At 45.6% G+C, this 24,771-nt stretch overlaps 1 pseudogene; it reads right to left on the reverse strand.

The window, feature by feature from the left end:
• LOC131820036 (uncharacterized) overlaps positions 1-24,771 on the reverse strand; it is a 1,501,545-nt pseudogene that overhangs the window by 1,298,712 nt on the left and 178,062 nt on the right.

Below are 24,771 nucleotides of genomic sequence, written 5' to 3' on the forward strand. Positions count from 1 at the left end.
CTCTCTCCTCACTCAGAAGACAAGACATCCAAAGCTGGAGGTCAGAGGGAGAACAAGAAGCTTCATGGAAACTCTTGTTCCTCTCTCCAAATGTTCTCTCCAGCATGGGCAGTTTGAGGAAGTATGATGACCCTGGATGGAACCCAAAGTTAGCCTCAATCACTTTGACAGCTCTACAGTCAAGTATCCAACGCTGGGACTCCCCAGAGGGAAGGCAGTCTGCGTTGCACAGCATTTTTATAGGGTTTTAAGTGTTACTCCTTTAAAGAATGACTGGAATAAAGCAATTCTTAGAGGAAGTGCTTCAGGGGAGAAAAAAGAATTGTCAGAATTAGAATAAATTATCAGGGAACAGGGAGAAGGCAAAACTAGCTCACAAGGAATTCCTACTAGGAGCTGGGAACTTTGTGCTGCCTCTTCAAATTCTCAAAAAAATCTTAGGATGTAGGAACCATGATCATCTCCACTCTCCAGAGAGATAAAATGAAGTCCAAGAGAAAATGACATCCATAAGGCTACAGTGTTAAGTGACAGAAAAGCCACATGACCACAATTCTAGGTCTGTCCTCAACCCCTTCTTCATTCTTGTGTCACCCGGAGGGCACAATCCCTTCTGAAGCTCTTGACAGTATCTAAGAAAACCCCTCACAGTAGTTCAAAGGCAACAGGGCCACCTGGTCAAAAACCTGGGTTCCAGAGTCAGACATCCTGAGCAAGTTACTTAGCTTCTATAAGCCTCAATTTCTTTATCTATGAAATGGAGACAGTGGCACCTGCCTCCTTGTGTTATACTGAGGGATCAATCATGAAATCCATGTAAGTCTGTAATTATGGTACTGAGCATTTGATATGTGCTTAATTTCTGTAATAACATCATTATTGCCAACCACTTCATTTTATACTCTGATAACAGTAGGAAACTTCTAAGACGGTCCCAAAGGATCTCCACCTCCTGGTATTCACACCCTTGTACAATCCCTTCAAGTCTGAGCTGAACTTACTGATTTGCTTCTAATGAAAGAAATACAGGAGAAGAAATGAGAGGTCACTTCCAAGGTTCGGCTACAAAAAACCTGCACCTTCTTTCTTGGCGTCCTCTTTCAGTTATTTGCTCTAAGGAAAGCTGATAACCTATGAGCTGCCCTCTGGAGAGGCCCATGTGTCGAGGAACTCATGTCTCCAGCCTGCAGCCAGGGAAGACCTGAGGCTCACAGCCCAACCAGTCTCATGTGTGAGTCTAGACAGGGGTCCTCCCCAGCCAAGCTCCAAGGGGACTACAGTTCCAGCTGGCATCCTAACTCCAGAGAGATCCTGAGGCAGAACATCAGCTAAGCCAGTGTGCAACTCCTGATCCAAAGAAACCATGAGACGGTAAATGTTTGTTAGTTTAAGTTGCTAAGTTTGGGGGTAATTTGTTACTCAGCAGTAGATAACTGATAAGCTCACCCATATTTGTATTCCCGCAATAGGCCTTTGCTTTATCAGCAGATCGGAAGGCAAACTTCGGCTCTAATCCTGCCTGGAGCATTATGAAAGACAAATTGGCATATTCAGAAGTAGAGAGTTTCACTGTATTTCACACAACAAAACATGGAGCCTGACAGCCAGGACAACCATAGAGACAAGAAGCTGTCAGTCTCCAAGATGAAATCTGAAGGGTGTGGAAACTGGAGACAATTAGATCAGAAGGAGCCTTGGAAATCTAAAATAACTCCACTGTGTTATAAACTGAGGGGTGGGGGAGGAGTTGGGGTGAGCATGTCTTGTGGGATTAATCAAGCAAGGCTTCCTCTAGGGGCATCTGGAGCCAGGCCTGGCAAAGAATGGTGATCATAGACCAGCAGAGACCAAGTGCATCCTGATGGACTGATGATGTCTGCCAATAGCATTACTGGCATAAACATCACGCTTGCCACCCTGCTATTGATGCTTCTAGAATGACTAGGAAAAAAGGGGAGCTATATGCCACTGCAGAACCCCAAATCATAAAGGGCCTCCAACTCTGACAATGAGTGCATTTTCATCACTTCCCCCAGTCATGCTTTGTAAACTATTTTAAGAATTTCCCTATACTGGGTCCCAGACATGAAGGCTCTTCTGGGGCTAGTACCTCTGTGACACTTACATGTGACCAGTTTTGTTGACTGTGATAATAGGATGTATGTGCTCTACTGGGTCACCTCTCAGAGGGATTTCAAAAGCAAGGGATCAGAAAATGGTCTTCTGCTCCACAAGCTACTTACAGCCTCCAAAGATCAATGATTATCACCTTTTTGTTTGCCCTTCAGGACCCTGAAAATATCCCTCTATCCAGGAAGCAAACTAAGGCCAAAGCTGCAGGAAAAGCCAGAAGCTTCTGGAGGGGTAGCACAGGACAACCTGGTTCGTGCACAGCAGTGGCACATTTAGAAGCAGGAATGGCACACTTGCCCCCAAACTGCTCCCTGTGCCCGTGGCCAGCATCCTATATCAATCAAGGCATTCTTTCTTTATGAACCTGGGTGTGGCCTCAGGTTCTGGGTGCACATAGCACTTCAAGCACTGCTTACAATCCATCAGGGTTAGCGGGGAAAATTAGATTTGAATCAAGTGCCTGCTTTATCTTCCTTCCTGGCTCACATGCTGAGTTTTGTCAGCAGCCCTGACTCCCTTTCCTCCATGGGCTTTGCCCATGACAAGTCACACCTCACCAGCCAGCCCTGGCTAGGATCCAAGAGACAGGAGAAACAACCAAACACACATCTGCCCATCATCTCCTCCGCCTGGAAGCAAATTCCTTATTTCCAAGTACAGAATGGAGTAAAAGACTCTTTTAGCACATGAGAGTACGAGGCCTAAGAAAGTCATCTGTGTCCACAGCCTGAGAATTAAAGCCTGCACTGCCATGCCCCAGACACTGTATGGCTCACGTGGACCAAGAAGCTTCTAAGTCCTGGATCTCTGAAAGATAATGGAAAAGTCTTTGTGATGGTGACTCAAAGTGAAAGTTGCTAGTGTAGGATCCTCACTGGGACAGGGGTCCCTGTCATCAGTATCTAAAAGAAAGGCTGTTACGGGCTGAGTTGTGCCCCTCAAAAAAAATCACACATTATAGTCCTAGCTCCCAGTACCTCAGAATGTGACTATTTGGAGAGGGTTTTTTAAGATTTTATTTATTTGTCAGAGAGAGAGAGAAAGGACAAGCAGGAGGAGCGGCAGGAAGAGGGAGAAGTGGGATCCCCGCTGAGCAAGGAATCCAACACCAAACTTGATCCAAGGACCCCGGGATCAGGACCTGCGCCAAAAGCAGATTTTTAATCAACCGAGCCACCCAGGCATCCCTGGAGATGGGTTTTTACAGAGGTGATATTAAATGAGGTGATTAGGGTGGGCCCTAATCCAATTTGACTGGTGTCCTCTTTAGAGAGATTAGGACACTGAAACAGAGGAAAGACACTAGGCAAAGACAAGCCAAGGAGAGGGGCCTCAGAAGAGGACAACCCTGCAAGTCTTAACCTCAAGAATTCCAGTCTCTAAAAGAATAAATGAAACAAGAAGGTATCGGGAGGGAGACAAACCATAAGAGACTCTTAAACACACAAAACAAACTAAGGGTTGCCAGGGGAAGGGGGGCAGGGAGAGTGTGGTTGGGTTATAGACATTGGGGAGGGTCTGTGCTACGGTGAGTGCTGTGAAGAGTGTAAACCGGGCAATTCACAGACCTGTACCTCTGGGGCTAATAATACATTATATGTTTATAAAAAATTAAAAAAAAATTTTTTTTTAAGAATTCTAAAACCAAGAAAATTTAAGAAATTCTGGTATTTAATCCACCCCAATCTCTGGTGAGTTTCTTAAGGCCGCTTGAGCAAAGTAAAACAAAGCCTAACCGAGCAATTATAGTCCAAGTAAGGTACACAGTATCTTCCTTTTCCAGGACATAGCAAACGATCATGACTAAGAAGAAATACACAGAGTTGGGTGGTAATCGCATCCTTGAGAGCTAAGATTGTGTTTCCATGGCAGTTGTACTATGAGACAGAATAGTGAAAAGATTTAAGAAAACATGTATGGATATCAGCTATAAGCTAGCCACTGTGTTGGTTAAGGATGCTGAATTTAAGACCTTGATCTTGCCTTAGGTGGCACCAGTTTAATGGGGCCAGGAAAGAAAAACCAACTCGACATGAAAAGTGCCACCACAGAGGCTGTGTGCACCCGTATGAATGTGAAGAAGAACAAACGAAGTGCCCCACTCCCATATCTGAGACTCTTTGAATATTTTAGAATACACTTGTGTGTGGAACGATGGGCTGGTATTCAATGATGTAATCATGTATGCGACTACAACCATCATGAAGGTTAATTTAGCAATATCTAATGTTCTTAAATGTTCAGTCCTTCAAGAGAGCTGTTCTACCATCGGGGATATATTGTACATAGATTTCCTTGAAAAATATGACGTGATATATGCACAGTGATGTTCACTGAAATATTGCTTCTAAGAGCAAACACTGGAAACAAGCTGTCAAGATCAAACAAATCATGGGACATCCATAACATGACTTGTTATGCAGCCATCGCAAAGAAAGGAATAAAACTATGTTTGTGCTGCTATGGACAGAGCTCCAAGATAAAAGAACAGTCGAGTCACCAAAGAATGTGTTGTGTGTGACCACTTTGATATCAATGTTTAAGGCTGTATATACACAGCCACACACTAGCAGAGCCATAGATTATTTTTCCAGAAGGAATTCACAAAGCCATTGGGAATTAGGACTGGGCTGAGGGATGCGGGTATGAGGCATTTGTACCTTCCTGTACCATTTGAATTGGCCAATTAGGTGCATTTGCAATGTCAGCAGAGGTTGTCTAGGTGATGGGATCGTGGAATTTTTGTTTTCTTTGTACTTATCTGTACTTTGGAGAAAGAAAAGTGTGGAAATTATTTTATATCTACACATGAGGTATAGGTGGGTGAAGTGTTTATGGATGTATAACAGGTGTGTGTGTTTTATCTCCCCTTCTTTGAGGCTTTAGAGAGAGATTAGGAGAAAATCCCCCATCAGCTTCAACCTATGGTCAAACACTTCAACACACATCATTAGCGATTCCACAGAGCTCAGCAGGGATTTCTTTTTTGTGTGTCTCCCACTGAAAGAAAACCCAGACCACAAGCCACTCTGTGAACGTGAGATAGCTCCCATTGCTGAGGAGAATCCTGCCACCTGAGCATCTGAGTGGCCCCAGAGCCCAGCAGGCCCGAGCACAATAATCATCTCTGAGTAGACAAAGAAGGGCCTATGGACTAGGGTCAAGGTCCTGACTTCCTGGTGGCTGAGATGGAGGATGGAGAGAGGGAAACAAAGGGAAGGACCCAGAATGCTCAGGACTACTCTCTGTTCGGGGCAAAATGCCTGATGGAAAAGAGGAAGCAGCTTTGGGTTCAAGGAATGTTTTAGGAAACCCAAGCTTTCTCTGTCCACCCTGAAAACAGGTCACAGATACTCTAGCGGATAACAGATACTCTAGCGGGACAGTACTTCACTTGAGACTCTTCGCTTCAGACTCTTCACTTCAGACTCTTCACGCAGCTCTAGGAGGAAGTACTCTGGAATCAGACCTGGGTTCAAGTTACATCTCTACCCTCTTCTAGCTGTGTGGTCTTGGGCATATCACCAAACTTCTCAGTGCTGACAGTCCTTGTTTTAGAAGGGGAGATGAGCAATAAACAGACCAAGAAATGAAGCACATGACAGCGCTAAACTTTAACAAGTATCATAAAGGAAATCAAACAAAGGCCCTAATAGAGAATAATGGGGATCAGGGAGGTCTCTCTGAAAAGGTGGTACTTAAAGTGTGACTCCGTTCTTATGTGATTGAATGTCTTCTCCATTCTATGAGCCAGGGTCCCAGGAAGGAACAGATGGCACACTCAAATTAGGATAATTTGAGAGGAATTTAATAAAGGGACTATTTATAAGAGTGTGGGTAGGGGGTAGGAGAACCACAAAAGATAATACAGTGCTCTGGGGCTAGTAACAGTGGGACTCTGTGTTCTGCCACCATGTCTGAACCTGAATGTAGACAGAGACGGTTGCCTGAAATCTTAGTTTAGGAACACAGCAGCCCACAGAAGGAAGCAGGGTCTATAAATGCCTTGCACTCTCCTTTTTCCTATAACCTGTTGTGACTCCCTGTCACCTAAACCCAACCAGAAGCCAGTCGACAAGGGAGCCTGGTGCTGTGATCTACCCAGGGACAGTGCAGGATAGAGAAGAGCAGAAAGTAGATCTGGAGAGAAGCAGATGTGCTCCATCCATCCCTCCTTCCGCACACCTGAGTCTGGGGCTGGCATCTCAGAGATGACTAGCACCTCTAATCCTGCAGTCAGAACAACAATGAGAATTATTTCACATATGTTCTATGTGTGTTTGACTTTAAATGCTTGATGATTTGCTACAGACATATTTCTTCATGCAAGGTTTTTTTTTTCTAGATGTTCCAGGTAATTGATAATACTGCTGCTCTGACTCCAAATTAAATAACCACACACTTATCATCCATTACTGACTGGAAGGCACACCAGGAACTTGGCTGCCAGAAACATACAACCCCATAAGTGCTAAGCCTTCCCTCTCTCTGGTGGCCTACTCCAACCCTCTGTCTGCTCGGATCGGACAGTGTGAATACTGTCCCACTTTTAGAAATCAAACTCCCTTTGCTAGTATAACCTAAATTGGGATGAAAAAATGCCACGGCTCTGAAATTTACTCCGTCAAGCTGAGCCCCCAGGGAGAGGGTAACATTTGGCTGTGGAATCAGGAATGTTTGGCTGCCTCTTCTGTCACCTGCTCCTCCAAGGGAGGTGGGAGATGCATAATTTCAGTTCTATGGGTTATGCATCCTTGCTCTCTTCCTACTTAGTTGAAGCAAAGGGGAAAAAAAAAAAGAATGGTCACCTGAAAGTGGGTAGGCTAGGCTAGCCACTGGGATATGCAGTGAGAAGCAAGGAGAAGCACACTGGAGGTTGGGTGAGGTGAGCCCTCCAACACTTTCTGTCTGCCTGAGCTGGCAAAAAAGTCATACCTGAATGGCTGGGAAAGACAGGAGTACTTAAGCCAGAAATGCCTTTCAGTGATGCGACACATCATTGTACAGATCTCTAGAGAGCCTTCTCCGCAATCAGAAAATGTGAGGCATCCACAAGAGAAGGAGCTGTAAGGAGTTCGCCCTGACACACAAGTCCATCAGAGGAGGTGAGAGTTTGGGTAATATGTGCTAGGAGCTTGTAATTGGGATGAGCCAAGAAGACAGTGACTGGGAATCAAAAATAATCTAGAGAAAATCAGAACTAACCCCATTAGCTGTCCCATTCCTACTCAGAATCTTATAGATTAAGAGAAACAGCCAGTGCAATTACTTCAATCACTTATGCAAAGTAAGATCATTGCCCAGAATGGAAATGACAGTCTGGGCCACCTGGTAGAGAAGACAGCCTGTCCCCAGGAGGTGGGGCTGAGCATTTCCTTCCTAGTCCTTTAAGTCTTTGCTTGGTCTTGAGAAGATCATAATCAAATTCACTATCTCCTTCACTAGTACCCATCATCATCATCAAATCCACCAGTGTAAGGGTATCTAGTGGAACTTTTTAGTGGAAATTGGCTCTAGGACCGGCAGATGAAAGTACCCACATGTTAGGAGAGAATCCTCAAAAAAGATTTTATGGTCAAAACATATTATCAGCATATTAAAGAAACCAAATTAGCTTTGTTTCCCAAATTTACATGAGCACTGTAACATGACCACCATCTTCATAAAAAATGGCTTTAGGGCCTTAACTCCATAAGCACCCTACACAATGACTATGAGGCACACAGCTGGAAGTGAGTGGTCCCCAACCTTAGCTGTATATTGACATCACCTGGGAAGTTTTCAAAAATACTAACATCTGAGCCCCACCTCCGTGTAGACGAACTGCCAACATATCAACCTGACCCCTGCCACACCCACCATGAGACCATACCTGGCACTTCATAACCATCCCCCAAAACCAAGCCAATACCACAAAACACAAGCAGGAAATGGACATTTTGCTGAACAGTCCAGAGGTTGATGAGACAGAGGAAAATGTGGTACATACGTAATGGTGCAGAACTTCCTGACAATTTCCTTCAGAAATGTCTGATCCTTCTCCAAAATTTTCCTTCAGATGACAACTATTTCTTGTCTTCTCTCTTCTTCCTTTGCTGTCCCCACACAAGGGCCTCTAAGCCTCTCTGATCCTAAGCAATTCTCTCTCGAATCTAAGCTTATGCAACCAACCCGGAAGAACAGTCCCACAGGTAGCTCAACAGCAGCACTCTCCTTTTACTAGAATTCTCCCCAGGGATCTTGCTCCCGATCCCAGATGGCCAACCAAAGTTTATTTTTCAAATCAACATACATGAAGGTGTCAGTTACAAAAGTTCAATATGTACTCTTGCAGCTAGGAGGAGAAGCAAAAAAATTTTTAAGACCAGCTGGGGAAATTAGAAAGAGAGAGGTTAAATAGGAGGACTGCATGGAAGAGGCAAGACCCAGACGTCTTGAAGAAAGGATTCACATAGAGGAAATAGGAAAAACCTAGAGATTAAGGGTTCGGTCTGCAGAATTCCCCAAAAGCAGAAAGAAAAGAGCTGGGAGAGCAGGGAAGGAGGCAGCAAATCCTCAGTGAAGCCAATAACAATACCAAGCATGAATCTTGCCCTCAGCATGTGCCAGACTCTGTTCTAAACACTTCATTTATCTCACTTTGCTTAAACAATCTGGTGAGAAAGGTACTGTTACCCCAGTGAGACAGTAGCAGGGCTGGGATTTGAATCAAGGCAGTCGTCTTCAGGGTCCATTTGCTTAACCACTGCACTAAAGAGTAATGAACTAGAAGAGCACAAATAAAAACAAGGCCAATTAAGCAGAGTGACTAGGTTCTGGAGTAATCCAGAATCTTGCTACCACAGAAAGGCATTCAGACTGGCAGCATTAGCATCCCCTTGGAGCTTATAAGAAATGCACGATCTCGGGCCTCACTCCAGACTTCCCAAATCAGATTCTGCATTTTAACAAGCACCCCCAAGAGTTCTCTTGGCACACCGAAATGTGGGTGGTGCTGGTCTAGAAGTCTGAGGTCGATAGCATAAATCTAATTCAAGAAGGGAGCACTGTGGGTGGAAACAGAGCAGGTAAGAGCCCTGATGGGCTGCTGGATGTAAATACATTTCCAAAGCCACCTACGGCTGGCAGCAGTCATTTCTGACAGTGAACAAAAAAGCCGTGGTTAAGAGCTAGGATCAGTTCCAAGTACTAATGGCTCTGCCACCTATTGGAATGTGTGACCTCAGGCAAATTACAACACCCCAAAGACTCGCTTTCACCATCTAAAAGTGAAGTCAAAGGATAGTTCCTCCTTGGGTTGTCAAGAAGAATAAGGTGAGAAGTTCTGTACCTGGTGCTTATCATAGTGCCTGTTAATATGTAACCCCTCCACAAGGACTACCCATTACTACGATGATGTCAAAATTATAACTTAGGGACATTAAACTGGCTCTGAAGGTCTCCATTATGGTGCCAAAGGCTGTGAAGATGGAAGAAGGTGCAGGGAAATGCAAAATGCAGGTAAGCTCGATTTCCTCATCTTGCATGGATAGAGTCCAAAAATGCGATTTCATTCTTGACTTTGACTATTAGAGAAACAAGGGTTAGAGCATCTTTTTCAATGAAGTGAAGGGCAATCACATGTAGAATTAATAACTACCTTCCCTACCTTCCAAAACAGCACGTAAGATAAAAGCAAATCAAACAGAATCTGCAGAGCCAAGAAGAGAGAAAATCCATGAAGCAGCAACAAAAGTTCTCTTTAAGGATTTTTTTTTAAATGACAGCAGATCAAACATATATATTATGACAATACACTGAATTCCACTATTAAAAGGCTAGAACTCTCAGAGTGGATGAATAAACAAGATCCATCCATACTCTACTTCCAAGAGATACCGCCAACAAAAAGAAATGAAAAAGAGGAACAACAAAAGGATGTGCCCAGGTCCATGGGAACCAGAGAGAAAGAGAGAGAAACCAACACTGATTTCAGAAAATCCCAAGGCAGAAATCATTAATGAAACTCAACATGGCAATTTATATTCATAAAAGTTTCAATCCATAACCAATGCTACTCAATAAATAGTCTTTGTAGGTCAAATGACAAGGGCTCAAACTCTGACCAATTTCCAGAGAGAAATGGACAGAAATACAGTAGTTCTGGGAGACCCTAACCAACGGATCCAAATAAAGTACCCAAAGCTCCTGAAATGCAAAATTAATAAGGTTTGTAAGATAGATAGCACACTACTCCAAGTGTCCAAGGGGTATCTCGGGAAAGTTCAACCAGACTTGCCCATTTATCCATCCATCAATCCATCCACTCACCCACCCACTTACCCCATTCGTTCATTCATCCATCCATCCCATTTTTCCATCCACCCATTCATCCATCCATCCCCAAACCCACTCACCCACCCACCCCCATCCATCCATCCATACTGTGTGCACTGAGAATCTACTCCATACTAGGCACAGAGGATCCAGTGGAATACAAAGATAGGATACTCCTTAATGGGAATTTTACAGACTCCCTCCATGCACAAAGGAGAAAAGAACAAGTAGACAAAGTAATTAAAAAGAGTCATGGTGATAAACAACGCAACATGACTGCATTTAAAAGGAGTACCAAGGTATCAGCTAAGGTCTCGGATTTTCATCTAGCGTGACATCTGAGGACCAGTGAGCAAGGGATGGTTCTTGAGATTTCATTTTAGTAAGAGGAAGTCCAGAAAACAAACAAGAGAACAAGAACACTATTTCAGATGGTGGTAAGTAGCATGAAGAAGGTAAGATACAACAATGGACAAGAACGTGTTTGGGACAGGAAAGACGCTGATAATTTGGGTAGTCATCAGAGGCCCCTAAAAGAAGGGGGGCATTGGATCTGAGAGCCTCCAGGAGCAGCAGGCTGGTAAAGGCCAGGGCAGAAAGGTGCCTGGGAGCCACCCCCTGCCAGGATATTTGTGTGTTATTCTTGGAACCACGGAAAGCCTCTAGATCTATCTAGATAGTCTGAGAGGTAACTTCCTGCGGGTCTGCTCAAGCCCTGAAGACACCATGGGTTCCTTACGTATTCATACACCCTTCTAAGCCAGAGCTACCTATATAGGCCGACTTGCAGCTTCCAAAGAGGCTCAGATGGTAAATCCTGCTCTAATTACACTGGTAATTACGAAGTGACACTTGCTGGGCAGAAAAGAGCACTCCTTCTGTTAGGAAATGATCCCTGGGAAAGCCAGTCACAGCCTCTCTAACAGGGAGGGTGCTGTGAATTTACAAACAGTTGATGGAAGGAGGTGATACCCAGTCCACACAGGGAGCACAGGCACCATCATGAGAAGTAAAGAGCCTAGGTATTGGGAAGGACTCCTCTGAGCATTCACGCCTCCACTCCCTGTTCTGGAGACAGGATTAGAAAGAGAGAAAACACTCTACGGTTAGTTAGGCCTAGATTTTAATCCTTGTCCTGGCCTCAGTGAGCTGGGTGACCTGGGATGGTTATTTGCCTCTCGGAGCATGAGGCTCTCCATGCACCAACAGGTTTAACAACCACCTTTCTTGTGAGGGTACACCTGCGCACAGTAGGTGCCTGGAAAATGCCAGACCCTTCTCTCCAGGTTCTCCCCACACCTCTTGGTTGGAAGCTCAGAAGGGAGGAGGAAGGAAAGCAGGATAAAAGAAAGAGAACAGCGAATCACGCGGTTATTATGCTACCTGGTGATGCTGGAAGGGAGTTAAACAGCCAGCGATAATAAGATTCTTGCCCCCTGTTCCCTGTGACGGCAAATAACAGAGACAAGAGAACAGAGCATCCATCAGAGCTCACAGAGGAGACAGACACGAAGGTAGGTGATCAAAGGAATAAATCCACTGCAATCTGAGAAACAGCCTGCCTGCTTTTATCCATCTGGGAGATGACTCAAGGACTCACGCTCTAGCCCAAAACATACTTTTCTACCCAAACCACCATGGGCGTGGCAGGTTTCTAGAACAGATCCCCTCAGGGCTAATCAATCTTCTCCTCGGTCTGGCCATGTCTCCAGTGCCTCAGCCCCCACTCTGAGCTAAGCTTTAGAAATAACGCCACTGCCAAGGAGATTTATCCATTTTAAAAGGTCAGAGAATTACTGCTATTAAAGCTTGTGTATAGAGCAGGTATACATATGCCCCAGCTCCCCCTTTATTGCCCTCAGGAGAGCAGGACCTAGGGAAGTAAATGGGGCTCCAGGAAGTTATCTTCCAGGCAGAGCATTTCACTGCTTGATGCCTAGGGAGCCACGGACTCCCCGTGGGTGGGACATACCCACCTATGCCACCTTTATCACCCTCTCACCTTATAAGGATCGGTCTCCAGCTTTCTGAGCTGCCACAGAAGCTAGGACCTGGACCTTCCCTATCTAGTTTTGTAGAGCATCCCTCTGACAGAAAGAAGGATGAACAACTCCACACAAGAGATCTACCTCACACCCCAGTCACTGACGTACTGACAAGGCAAGGATGCAGAGTCAGTTAAAAAAACCTACCACCACCACCTTGAGCATAAACACTAGTTAATCTGTTTTTGCTACATGCTGGTTAGTAAACCACTACAAAAAGAATGAAATGCCATTGCCCGGGTCGCCTGAGTGGCTCAATGGGTTAAGCCTCTACCTTCAGCTCAGGTCAGGATCTCAGGGTCCTGAGATCAAGCTCTGTGTCAGGCTCTCTGCTGAGCAGGGAACATGTTTCTCTCTCTCTCTTTCTGCCTGCCTCTCTACCTATTTGTGATTTCTCTGTCAAATAAATAAATAAAATCTTTAAAAAAAAAAAAAAAAAGAAAGAAAGAAAGAAAGAAAGGCCACTGCCCCAGTAGGAATTCCCATTTTCTCATGGTCAAGTAAGAAATTTTGAGCACCCCAAAATACTCTGGGGATGTGTGGTTCTGGGAAAACAAGAACTGTAATGAGGGTTTTTTGTTTTTTGTTTTTTTAAGGGAAAAACAAAACAAAACAATCACCGCACTAGTGTGGAAAATATGGTACCTGGGGGGAGTCTAGAGAAACCAGCAAACACATGAGGAAGAATCCAGGCTGCAGAGTTGCACAGACTGAGATTCAAATCCCAGCTCTGCCAGTTACAAGCTGTGTGACTGTGGGCTTCTGCCCTGCATGACAGAAAGGGGGACGATGAGACCTAGTCTGTCTAGGTGTCAGGGAGATTTAGGCTAATAGAAGTGTTGCTCACAGCTAATGTTCAATGAACTGATATCACTTTGTCAAGTTAACATTGTCAGTCCTTATTTTCATATACATAGATGTGTATCCAGAGACACAGAGTGAGAGAGGAAAAACAGTAACTCCAGCAACCAACCCATGAAAAAACCAACTCAATCAAAAGACCCAGCAACAAGACAGACTTTCCAAAGTTTAGAAGTCAAGATGCCCAATGGAAAAGGAGGGTCTATCAGAAACTAGGAAACCCACTGGTTGGCCAAGAATGATACAACTGGTTCCTTGAGGTTAGGAGAGCCTGCCTGTCATCCTCCGTGCTTTCCACGCTTGCTTTGCCCAGTACCGTGCACAGACTAGAATGTGTTAACCAGGGGTGATCCCCCCCAACTGCTGGACAGCATGGTTGAAAACAGGGACCCTGGAGCCAGCCTGCTGGGCTTTAAATCCCAGTCAACACTGGAGTGACCTTGCTGAGATTCAACTTCCTGGTTAAAAGAAGGAAGCACTTTGGCAGTTCTTCGCAAAGTTAAACACCGAATTACTCTATGACCCTGCAATTCTACTCCTAGATGTCTATCCAAAGTAATTAAAAAACAGGTGTTCAAATATTTGTGCATGCCTATTCACAGCAGCACTACTCGCAATTGCAGAAATACCCACCACCAAAGGAGTGGATAAACCAACGTGGCATGTCCGTATGATGGAATGTTGTCCGGCCATAAAGGGAATGAAGTACCGACACATGCCACAATGTGGATGAACCTGGTACACGTTATACTTAGTGAGAGAAACCGATCACGCAAGGCCACATGTGTGTGTATGAATTATATGCATGTGTGATTCCATTCACATGAAATGTTCAGGACAGACAAATCCACGGAGACAGAAAGTAGATTAGTGGTTGTCAAGGGGCCGGGCCAGGGGAAACGGGGAGTGACTGCTAACATAGTTACCTTTGGGTGATGAAAATGCTTAGAAGCAGCAGTTGACAACGTTGTGAATGTACTAAATGTCACTAAATTGTTCATGTCAAAATTGTTACTTTCATGTTATGTGTATTTTGCCTCAGTAATTTGTTTTATTTATTCAGATTTTTCTACCCATAACTGGCAGCCAACAGCAGGAGCCAGGGGGGTGGGGGGTGGTCTCCAACAGGCAGTGGCACTGTCAGCAGGAGAAGGAATGGGGGGACCATGAAGCACCTGCTCATCACCACTCAAACGACGGAGACCATCGATTTAGCCTCCTTCACCACTTACATCAACTCTAGGCTGCCCATGGGCCAGCTCTGCACCTCTCCAGTCCCACCACAGAGGAAACTTACATGTGTAATAAAAAGCCACTATCTTGATACTAATCTTAGGAAGAAAAAAATTCTTACATTGGTATTAATTTTCCTTCCCAGGTTTTAATTGAAGAGAGGATACAGTGTCATGAGGGAAATAAAACCTTACTTCATCTATCCAAGGGCCATGTGGCTTCATTAGAAGTTACATTAGCTCCTCATTAAGCAACAATAATAATGTGGAGTCGGAATCAATGAAAAAAAATGCACTGCCCCAAGGTATAGATCCGTTTGGTTCAATTATACTCTTACATGGCCAAGCTCTGGTGGCTCCGATGCTAATAAAAATGTGTGATGCCAGAAGATGTGGCTTCCTTCCTCTGCCTTCAAAGCTGAATGATGACACAGGGGCAAGGGCATGGCTTCCATCCTTACAACCACTCTCATCATCTCTAATCAGAGGCCATCTAACCGCTTACCCACCCACACCCTGGCAAAACCGACTTCTAGAGTTCATACATCAGTGGTGCCAAGCAGGTCACCAGCCTTCCCTGATCCATCGGCAGAGACTGCTCTGGGTGGAGGGTGAATTCTGCTGTGGTTGATTGTACATGTCTGTGTCAGGCATGGGACTGGAGTGCTGTGCCTGATGGCATGTGTTCGAGTCATGCCCAGGAGCCCCTCCAGCTGGGAGGGAAGCTTAAGAAAACTATCACCCTGACGATGCCCACCCCCCTCCTTGGTCACACCCTTACATGGTTGGGCTGGGTTAGCACAGTAATAGAGTACATGAGATTTTACTTCCTTCATTTTCACCAGAATGAACAAAAATCCCAACTCACGACAAATGAGTACTTACCTGACCCTCGACCAGGTCATATGGCAGGGACGGTAAATCCTGCATTAAAAAAAAAAAAAAAAAAAAAAAACAAAGACAAGAAACATTGAGTTTCAAATTGCAACAACTGCTTTTCCTATGCTTTTCTCTTAGACAAAATAACTACATTCTTTGGAGAGAAATATATGATTTATTCAATCCAAAAATGTTCATTGAGTGCGTAACGCATGCCAGGTGCTATATAGGCTCTGCATTTATAACAATGAACTAGCTCGTGCCGTAGGGTGGGAAAGAGAAGAGGGAGAACATAGCAAATAAGGAAGGTAATAAGTAACTAAGAGATGAAGACAGTATCAGACAATGGTAAGTCTGAAGATGATAAAATGGGTTATGGGGGACAGAGTGAGAACTGCTACTATAGACTGGGGGGTCGGAGTAGCAGGTATGGAGACTGAATGACAAGAAGGAGCCAGATATATCTGGAATAGGTATTTCCAATGCAGGGATGGCAGGTACAAAGGCCCTGGGGCAGGCACAAATAGGAGAGGGTCAGCCAACAGGAAGGCTGAAGTGGCTGGAAGTAATCAGATATCAAAGAGGCAGGCAGGGTCCAGATCACATCTGGCCTTGAAGGCTGACATATAAATTTAGGTGTTTTTCTAATAAGCAAGTTAGGAAGCCACAGGAAGATGCAAAGTATCTTTTCACAGTACCAAAAACGCCACACCCTACTCAGCTCAATAGCCCCAAGTAGCGCCAGTGGAGTGGACTGATCTATGCACATGCCCCCCTTATCCTCGGAATGCTGAGCCAGCTCCCAACATAGGAAGGGCCCTGGCTGAGTCAGAAGAGAAAAGATGAGTTGCAGAGACACTTTATGGAATGCAAATTTCAGGGCCATCCTGCGCCTGTACCCAGGATATCACCCTTCAGGCCAAGATGATTTCCTACCCAAAGGGAGAGAAGGTAATGCAAGTGGCCCTTTTCCATGCCTAAAGCTCACATCAAGCCTTTCATCATATGCCTGTGGACTCTACCACTACCAGGGAATCCAAGACAGAGAAACAAGAAAATCCCTTTCCTGGACTCTGCCCAAGTGAGGATAACCCCCTTGGCACTGGCTGGTCCCAGGGAGGTTTCATGACCTAACAAGCTGCATCGAGGAGTTGAACCAACCAGCACCCAAAAGGCCAAGAGATTAGATACTGCTCTGCTTCCCAAGGTCTCAGGCCCAAGTGACCTGGCCACCTAGACAAGGAAACATCCAGCCCTTACCTCCCATCAACACCTTGAGTGTCAGACTCCTCATTCTACTTCACAGGGTGGTATGTGGATTAAATGAGACACCACACACCCAGATTATAGACTGCACTCAGCAAAGGCCTAAATATAAGAGCCATTATGGCACGTTTATTATCATCACCGGTCAAGGCCATGACCAAGAGACAGACAATAAACATGGGCTAGGACCAGTCAGCACAGCCCAATTTCATGAAGAAAAACGCTTGGGGGTATGACTAGGCTAGAGCTATAGTTATGAAACAGGCAATCTGTAGAGTGGATGTCAGAAACATGAAGGAAGAGCTCCTTCTCCTCCTATCCCCACCCAAAGGGTGATACACCCAGGCATGGCGGTGGCTTTTCTCTCCTGTTTGCAAGGTATACACAGGAGGGCTTTTCCTGCCTGCCTATGCCTTCCAGGTCAGTTTTGGGAATGCTACCCTGGTCACTGAGGTGGGTCTCTGGCCTCAAGCTTACAAGGGAGGTACACATGGAGAGTGTAAAGCTGAGCCTGAGGTCTACGTACGCAGGGGACACAAATGTAGACCTTTCCCCTGGGGTCCTCAGCCTTTCCTCCACCAATCAAGCCTCCCCTTCCTTATCTTCAAATGCTCCTTCAAACCAGATCCTTCCCTGGGCCCAGAAACGTATTCAAAGCTCACCCTTCTTTCCCTGCTCCTTTACCCTCCTTACAAACAACAAAGCTCTGTTCTCTATGCTTCTTCCATGCACCCTCCAGGACGGTGCTCAACCCGAGATACCCTACAAGGAGCACAAAGGACAAGGCCCCCGATGGCATTATGGTCTGGGGGAGGAGCAGATACTAATTAGGGGATGACAAAATACAAGTGAGGCTACAGCCCTGAAGAAGAGTGTATGAGGCCCCTTTCTGCCCTCTTACTTGCTCTTCTGTGCCTGAAGCCTCTGTCCACCTAGTCATCCTTATTGGACAACCACAGCTCCTTCTATCTTCTCAACTTGGCAGGAGCCCTCTGCAGAGGCTCTTCACTCCCTTCTTCAAGCACTGTCTTGACCAGAGTGCTTCCTTAGGAGGTCCTTTTCCTGTGTCTGTTCCTGGAACACCGGCAACCTCTGCACACAACTTACTCACCCTTCCCTGGGACCACTTACCGTCTATCCCCTTGAGACTCCAGTTTCCATCTCCTTCACGACCCCTGAGTGTCTGCACCTAGTCTTGACTGTTCCCCTTAGCTTCAGACCCCATAAACTGACTGTCTCCTCCTCTCTCCAAGTACCACTGACATTTCACCTCTTCAGGACCCAAGCCAAGCTCTCCTCTTGCCACAAGCTGCACCTCCTTCATCTCAGGGCTCTCCCAGTCCACTGAGCCTGCAGCCCGGGTGCCTGCCCTTGCTTACCCCCACATTCAGTCCCGACTGATCCACTGCAGCTGTGTCTCTTACACTGCACTCTTGTTCCCGGTCTGGTTACTGCATAATAATTGCATAATAATAGACTCTTCAAAGGCTTCTGGACATGTCTCTGTGCTGCTGAAAACAATTTGGCTGAAAGCAAGGAGACCGGCAGGACAATTTGGCCAAAATGAATATTCGTGGCCATTGTTTTCTAGATGTTGGTCATCTTGGTATGCCATGAAGTGGTTTTAAAGACTTTTTATGCATCTTTAACCACTTGGATCTGTTTATGCCCCATATTAAGAGTTTCATTTATTGTGTTTGTTTAAGAACTCAAAGCCCAGTATTGCCAAGCTCATCTGTAATTAATGGTAGACACGGGGCAATGAAAAGAAAGAGTCTCTTATAAAAACTCATTTATAGCATTCATTTAGATGAGCTTCATGTAACAGTCCCTTGAAAAGCAATGTATGTGCTTTGTGTCAATGTGCTGCCCTGTGAAAATCCATTTTGCAGGATGTATGATCCTGGAAAGGTAGGGTGTCAATTGAATTTATATAAATCAAAATCAGTATTATTTTCCCCACCACTCTTTTCTGAATTATAAATGAAGTCCCTACACTCTCCAAAGTCACCCCTGAAATGATAATCATGGATGCAATTTTGACATGTGTTCTTCCTGCCTCTTCCTACAGACGTACAAACATACTTGCCCAGAGATGCGTGCGTGCATACACACACACGCGCGCACACACACACACACACACACACACACACACACAAATATAATTTAACTTTAAAAAATGGATCGGAGCTCTAGATATGGACCTGCATACTTGTTTTTGCTTCTTATAATCTCACCAATAGAGTGTGAATATCTTTTCCATGTACTTTTTCAGTTCATGTAGGTTGGGTCTCTCAATTTCAACACCGTTGACAATTTGGACTGGATAATTCTTCATTGCCCGGGGTGCCGAGGGCTCCCTGAGGGACCTTTCCGATGCGGAGAGAACCCTTGATGGGGAACCATCTCTTTTCCTTTTTTAACAGCTGCATACAATTCCATACCATGGGTGTAATTTAACTATCCCCATACCCACTGACATTTAAAATCTATTTTAAATTCATCAGAGGAACCCGATGGTTAAAAAATTGCAAGGGGGCACCTGGGTGGCTCAGTGGGTTAAAGCCTCTGCCTTTGGCTCAGGTCGTGATCCCAGCATCCTGGGATGGAGCCCCGCATTGGGCTCTCTGCAGAAAGCCTGCTTCCTCCTCTCTCTGCCTGCCTCCCTGCCTGCTCGTGATCTCTCTCTCTCTCTGTCAAATAAGTAAATAAAATCTTAAAAAAAAAAATTGCAAGGTATCAAGAGTCATTTTACTCTGTCTTTGTGGTAAAATTTGAGTTACTGTGTATGTGGTTTGTTTAAAATGGGTCCTCTGTGTGCATTAGGCAGTTCTATCGGTCTCTTTTATGTTTGTTCATATGACGTGGGCATGGACAGAAGTCCACCTGGGTCAGGGAAAGATAGGTGGTCATTACTGCCATCACAGCACAGGGAGGTGGCATTCTCATGCACCATTGGCAGGGGCAGCACTTGGCACCACCTGTCTGGCGGGCAATCAGGCAAAACAGATCAAGAGCCGTCATCCTGTCTGACAATCTATTTCTTGTTCAGTAAAATTAAGTGGATAGCTCCGGTCTGTCCCTTCCCTTCTCTTTAGGCTAGATGAACTCACTGAAGCTAGATGGCTCTTAAAGATAAATGCCTGGTCCTTCTCAGAAACACAATTAATGAGCTCAGAGACTGCTTAAACCAAGATGAAATGTGAGATTAACAGACGCAGGGCCATCTATCCACCCTGCCAACGGGCTATCTCTTCCTCGCCGGGCTGTTTCATTAGACACCGCCAAGGAAACCCACTGAATGCACCATGGCTATCGGGGCTATTTTTGAGATAATTGCAAGGCTTGGGCTTAGATCCACTTAAATCAGAAATATGGGACAGAGAAGGATTAAGGCGAACCCTACCCCTTTCTCCTCTGCCAAAAATGTCCCAACAGGCTTTAAAGGGAAGAGAAAACCACATGAAACTTTCATCAGAGCCTGGTTGGTTTTTTGCAGGAGCTGTGGGGCCTGAAGTTCCAATTCTGAACAGTGCCCAGTACAATAATTAGGCACCTTTCCTCCCTGCAGGGCTTCTGGTCTCCTCACCGCCCACCTTCTCTCCATGTCTGGGAACCGGAATTGCCTTAAGGGGAAGGGAGGAAAGAGGAAGAGAAGGAAAGAGGGAGAAGTGCAGACAAGGTTCAGAACAGGATCCTGTGCCCTCACTACACTCTGGAATTACCAAACCAGCGCTTTCTATCGGCGCTCAGATGTCACTACTACACACACTCTTAAAAACTGAATCCAGTCTCTGTTCACATAACCTTGCAGGCAGGTAGACCACAACAGGGTTAAGTGCCCTGTAGCTTGGCTTTCCCTTTTCCACTCCAGTCTGCAATCTCCTGGAAAGCACACCAAGAATTCAAAACTGCAGGAACCCCTCAGAAACGACCTGGCTTGCCTGCAGCTTCGACATCCCTCTCCCCAGTGGGGGAAAGATGAGAAACGGTATTTCTGCAGACCCTCTTTTCCTTGTCATTCGCTCCATGAGCAGAATTTCAACCTTGACATCGGTTTATGTGTCCCCTCGCCCCAACCCTGACAAGCACAAAAACGTCGGGAGATCAAGCAATGATAATCGTGAGAGCTACTAAGTGAAACCCAAGCAGGGGACGCTCTTTGCTCCTGCAATCGGATTAGAACTTGGATTAATCTTTGTGCTTTTCCTTTGTGCCCTTCCTTACATAAGGCTTTTCATCAGTCAGAGGTCTCCACCTTGCCTTAGGGAGGATTTGGATTACTCTAGCAGGAGTGAAAAGATAAAGAGACAGTGCTCGGTCTTCATTTCCCAAGGAATGTGCCAAACCAATGCCTATACAACATTCTAGCCATTGGAGGGAGATCAGGACACCCAGGATGAGTCCAGGTGACCATGTCCCATCACCATCTGAAAGGAACCCTCCACTAACGCAGCTGCCCAAAGACTGTGGAAGGTCCGGGACTCCCATTCACTCACTGAGCCTTGCAGAGCTCCAAAAACTTCATGTTTTGAAGAAACATGAAGGGACAGCAGTGAACTCTGCTCCATTGAAACATTAAATTCTCATAAAAGATCCCCCCAAGGATGGTTATATTATTTTTCATTACTATTATTATCATGCTTCACACATCACAAAAACAAAGAAGTAAAGTTCTCAGGGCTTTTGTACTCAATGAGGTGGAATTCAAACCTGCTTTATCTGAGATTCTGGTTCCAAGACCTCTCTCACCACTGATTCTATCATAGAAACGGATGATTATACTTGGCATTGTGCAGAAGGACACACACTTGCCCACAGGTGGCTTCCAAGGAACTTAGTAAGACAAAACTCAAGTATTTCGGCAGAAATGGAATAATGTAACAGAGAGGCATGGTATACAGGTCTCCAGATGAGCCAAGGAAGCAGGTCAGCTGGGTCTTCCAGAAAACAGACACTGAGGTGGAATCACATACACAGATGATTTGCTGGGGAGTAACACATGAGTAGGGGATTAAATAGTATTCCCCCCAAAAACACATGTTCAATTCCTCCTAAACCCCCAAAGCTTGTACATATGACCTTATTAGGGAAAAAAGTCTCTACAGATATAATCAAGGTAAGACAAGATCAAACTGGATTTCGGTGGGCCGTAAGAGCAAAGACAGTGTCCTTGAAAGAGAACATGGGAGACACAGACAGATGGGGGGTTGGGGGGAAGCCATATGAAGACAGAGGCAGAGGGACAATGACACAAGCCAAGGAATGCCAGGGGCCACCAGAAACTGGGCAAGGCAAGGAAAGATCTTTTTCTAGAGCCTTGGGAGGGATTACAGCCCTGGCAACATCTTGAACTTCTGCCTCCAGGACTGAGAGGGATAAATTTCTGTTGTTTTAAGGCATGCTGTTTGTGACCATTTTTCAAAGCAGCAGCAGAACACTGACGGAGCTGTGAAAGAAGGGAGCCAGCAAGATTGGGCAGGGGAGCTGCAAGACACGCCTGCAGATCTGACAGTGTCTGGCAGCTCACTGGGGACTCAAGAGCCCAGGCTGCCCATTACAAGAGTCACGTGTGACACAGACATGGCCAGGCCTCGGTACACAGTCTTGTGGTCATTGGCTGGGACCAACCTGAGAAGAGCAGGGCAGCTCCAGAGCTGAGGTGGGACTGCGGCCTCCAGAGTTGGAGGCTGTCCTCTGCCCACACCATTCACGGCTGGGCCACAAGTCCTTTCTCGAAGGAGGAGTCTACATTTACCAGAGCTTGGACACAGGAATAACAATCAAAGTTCTGACCAAAGTTCCACTGTACTTTTAAATCCCCCAGTGTGTGACACCCCTCCCCCCCATCGTGGAAGGAATCACTCACTACCTGTTCTATCACTTGGCTGCCACAGACAATTCACTCACTCCACCACTGTTTCCTGCTGGCCTCCTGTGGCCCCACACTTTGCTCGGTGAACTGGTAATCCTCGGTGAGTCTGGAGCAGCTCCTCACCCCAGGCAACTGCGTTCTAGCGGGGGGGGGGGGAGTGGAAGCAGACTGAAAGGTGCTAAAGGTGAGGCTGGAGGGTCAGGTGGCCACAGTATCAAAAGGGCCTTAGAATCCACTGTAATTAGGAACCTGGAGCTTTTCCAAGTGCAAGGGGAAATCACTGGACATGACAGCAAGGAGGGATGGAGGTATATGGAGAATGGTTCAGACAGAGCAAGAGTAGAAATAGCTTATCACTTAGGAAGCCCCTCTGGTTGCTGCAAAGGGTCATGAAAATGTGAATGACAGCAGTGGAGATGGAAAACAAAAAAGAGTCAAGGAATATTGTGGAGATATAATCAAGGGGACATGCTGGTGTGTCACAAGGGGTGTCTGTGTTGGGGGTCAAGGGGCCAGGGAAAGATCATTATCCCTGATTTCCTGACTTACATTTCTGGTGGACGATGATGTTCATTATTGAGATGGGGAAGACTGCAGGGGGCGGAGAGTGGAGAGAGTCCTGATAGAGATTAAGAAACTGTTTGATGAACATGTGATATTTGAGAGTCCATGAGACATCCATTTAGATGGCAATAATAATAATAATGAAACATGTCCGTGTGGGATTCAGATGAGAAGCTGGAACCCAAGTAGGAATTTGGGGATCTGAGAGACCTTATCATTTGGTCTGGCAAAGTGCTAAGGATTCTTTTTCTGTGTCAGACTCTACTACATGGAGATGTGATAAAGTCTTGGGGGCCACCTGAACAGGTAAGCTGTACTTGCCATGCAGGCAGAACAGAGAGCAGCTGGTCAGGGACACAGATAAGACCTTTAACACAGAAGACAAGAGTCATACCTAAAGACCCAGAGTCTTATCTAGCCCAGCTTCCAATGCATGCATGTGGCCTCTGAGCACTGAGGCACAACAGATCAGAGGACATTACTCGCTAGCATGTGGGGAACCAGTCATCAGGAAAAGATGCTGACCAGGAATCTCTAAGCAAGTCATCAAGACGCCCGGGCACAGTCAGCATCATGCCCTTCTTAGCTCTTCAGAGACAAAGAATATGGGATACACTACAGGGGCAAAGAGTAGTTCAGAATATGGAAACATCTTGGTGAAAGGGAAAGAGGCTAGGATATTAAAAACCTGGTGGTCCTGGTTTCTATTACGAGACCATGACATCTATTAGCATAGTGTTTGTACCTGCCTTGTTCACTACGTTCCCAAACCTGGGAGCTCGAGAAAAGCCAGTGACACGAGTGGATGGGTGGATAGATGTGTGGGTGGGTGGGTATGTCTAAATTCTACCATGTTCCTTTGTTGTTAAGAATGATGATGGCCAGGGGCGCCTGGGTGGCTCAGTGGGTTAAGCCGCTGCCTTCGGCTCAGGTCATGATCTCAGGGTCCTGGGATCGAGTCCCGCATCGGGCTCTCTGCTCAGCAGGGAGCCTGCTTCCCTCTCTCTCTCTCTCTCTGCCTGCCTCTCCATCTACTTGTGATTTCTCTCTGTCAAATAAATAAATAAAATTAAAAAAAAAAAAGAATGATGATGGCCAAATTTAAGATTCCTTAAAAGCCTTGTGTCTATTTTGATTGATGCCAACTTGAAAACACCTCCTTCAAGCAGCAGTAGAGGATCATAGTTAAAGTTAAAAATGTAAGTCATGAGGCACCTGAGTGGCTCAGTGGGTTGGGCCTCTGCCTTCGGCTCAGGTCATGATCTCGGGGTCCTGGGATCGAGTCCTGCATCAGGCTCTCTGCTTGGTGGGGAGCCTGCTTCCTCCTCTCTCTGCCTGCCTCTCTGCCCTCTTGTGCTCTCTCTCTGTTGAATGAATAAATGAATAAAATCTTTTTAAAAAAATTGTGAGTCACACCGCCTATGATAGCCCCACCAAAGCCATGAGCCCTTGCATGTGTCTCCTAACCACCTTGAAACTCAGTTTTCACCTGTGTGAGATATCATGATAATTGTACCTATTACATTTGTCTGTAATGAGAACAAAACGAGGTAACAGATAATTCATGTACATTGCTTAGGACAATGTATGGCAAATAAAA

This window comes from Mustela lutreola, chromosome 17 (genome assembly GCF_030435805.1).
Source record: "Mustela lutreola isolate mMusLut2 chromosome 17, mMusLut2.pri, whole genome shotgun sequence".
NCBI lineage: Eukaryota > Metazoa > Chordata > Mammalia > Carnivora > Mustelidae > Mustela > Mustela lutreola.